The sequence below is a fragment of the Rhinopithecus bieti genome, unplaced genomic scaffold (assembly GCF_001698545.2).
Source record: "Rhinopithecus bieti isolate Rb0 unplaced genomic scaffold, ASM169854v2 scaffold_8601, whole genome shotgun sequence".
Classification (NCBI taxonomy): domain Eukaryota; kingdom Metazoa; phylum Chordata; class Mammalia; order Primates; family Cercopithecidae; genus Rhinopithecus; species Rhinopithecus bieti.
Window position 1 is genome coordinate 403419 of NW_016806193.1, and position 2542 is coordinate 405960.

Consider the following 2542-nt stretch of genomic DNA (forward strand, 5'->3'; position numbering starts at 1 on the left):
TTTGCTGTTTTCTTTAGCTATGGAAACTAATGTTTTGATAAAGACTTAAAATAAATAGAACAATAACACTTAAAATTACAATAGAAACCACCAAAAGAACAAAATAAGAAACTGTTAAAAGTTGTGGTCTCTGGGAAGTGGCACAGAAAGGTAAAATTTACTTTTATTTTACATAGTTTGAACTTTGTATTACTGTGTACATTTTCTGTTTCTATATTGTTTCATTCAGAGAAAAAAATTAAAGGAAGGAAAATAAAACAAGGAAATTGAAGGACGAAAGAAGAAATAAATATGCATGAAATTCCACACAATAGAATGTTAAGCAGCTGCCCAAAAGATGGGGACAGATTTATTGTCCTGCCACGAAAAGTCTCTAAGACATATTGATAAAATAATAATAATAATAATAATAATCCTGGTATCAAAAAAAAAAAATAATAATACCTGGGTTGGGAGAAGAGGAGTTAGAAGGAAAGCATATATGTGCCCCAGAAAGGAGCCTTCCATTTAAGACTGAATTCAGGGGTTCAAGAGTGGGAGGTAACGAAGTCTGAGAGAAAAGAAAACTTGCTTTTGTTAAATGCCTGGAAAATGACAAGATCCACAATTTTGGCAGTATCCTGACATAATGCTGAAAGAATAGAGTAAGAAGATCTGTGTGGTGTAACTAAAATATGAGAGAGCTTGCAAGATTTTCCCTAAATCCAACATGGCAGAGTAATTCCCTGTGTCTGAGAGCAATGTAGACATAGCAAAGAGATCCGCAGGTTCTGAAGGGACTGAAATGTGATCCAGGGATGATCAGCAAAGATCTACGTGAATCAGTGACCGAGGACCAGATGGGACAATATACTCCTCTGCATCTGTCTGCTTGGAAAGACCGCAACCAAGGAGAAGATGCCATACTCATGCCCTACACCCTCTGTTCTATATAACCCTCAGGTAACTCAGACAAATGCCGTGCAGGAAAACCCTGAACTCACACAGATCACGTTTTGACTACTCAGGAGAATAGAATCCTTTTTTTTTTTTTTTTTTTTTTTGAGACGGAGTCTGGCTCTGTCGCGCAGGCTGGAGTGCAGTGGCCGGATCTCAGCTCACTGCAAGCTCCGCCTCCCGGGTTTACGCCATTCTCCTGCCTCAGCCTCCCGAGTAGCTGGGACTACAGGCGCCCGCCACCTCGCTCGGCTAGTTTTTTGTATTTTTTAGTAGAGACGGGGTTTCACCGTGTTAGCCAGGAGGGTCTCGATCTCCTGATCTCGTGATCCGCCCGTCTCGGCCTCCCAAAGTGCTGGGATTACAGGGTTGAGCCACCGCGCCCGGCCGAGAATAGAATCCTAAAATGAAATTAGGTTGAGTAAAAGAAAAATAAAGGCAATTAAATGTCTTCCATAGTTGAGTTAGTGAAATGAGATAGTCTCTGTGAGGTACCATGGACTATTATGTATCTATTAAATATAATGAAGCAAGTAAATATACTGTGATATAAAAGATCTGCAAGATAAATTTTAAATTAAAAAAGACAAGATGAAGAACAATTTGAATAATGTATATTCTATTTGCAGAAAAATGCTATATGTTCTAAATGTTCCAAGGATATGAATGACACAATCAACTGTGAATTTCCCTAGAGACTGAGATGTTCCATTTTATATTATTTTATAAAGTTTCCTTATAAACTAAAATCATGTATTCCTTTTGTAATAAATAATAAAATATCCTTTTTGTCTTTACATCATGTTTAATGATCCATTACATTGAATTCGAATTCCATTTTTGAAGCATTTATTTCTATAATTTCAGAATAAAGGATGAAAACATTGTATCTTAAATATTTTTTGGCTGTAGCATAAATCTGCCAAAGAGAATTAATTTCGTTTTCTTTTTTAGTTACAAAGAGTGTTACACTGTGCCTTTGAGGAAAACTTTCCTTCATCATTCCTGTAAATGTGGACATGCAACTTTTCTCACCACAGAGCTACAGAAAACATTTCTAAAAATGTGCTGATAACAGAACAAGGAGGAATGATTTGAAGAGCTGAAGAGCTGCACAAAATCATGCATTTTCATACCCCTTAGCATATGGTCATGCATGCCGTTAATGGACACTGAGCAAATCACCAGAATTTATATATGCAGATAAGAATGGTTCCATTCAGGCTGGGCACAGGGACTCACGCCTGTAATCTTAGCACTTTGGGAGGCTGAGGCAGGCAGATTACCTGAGGTCAGGAGTTTGAGACCAGCCTGGCCAACATGGTGAAACTCTGTCTCTACTAAAAATACAAAAATTAGCCAGGCAAGGTAGCACACGCCTGTAGTCCCAGCTACTTGGGAGACTGAGGTGGGAGGATCGTTTGAACTGGAGATGTGGATGTTGCAGTGAGCTGAGATTATGTGACTGCACTCCAGCCTGGGTGACAGAGTGAGACTCTGTCTCAAAAAAAAAAAAAAAAGGGTTCCATTTTGTTTTCAGTTATTCTAAACCACTGATAATATTTGGCAAGTCCATTTATAGAACTGTTTTAGAGTTTATGGGACA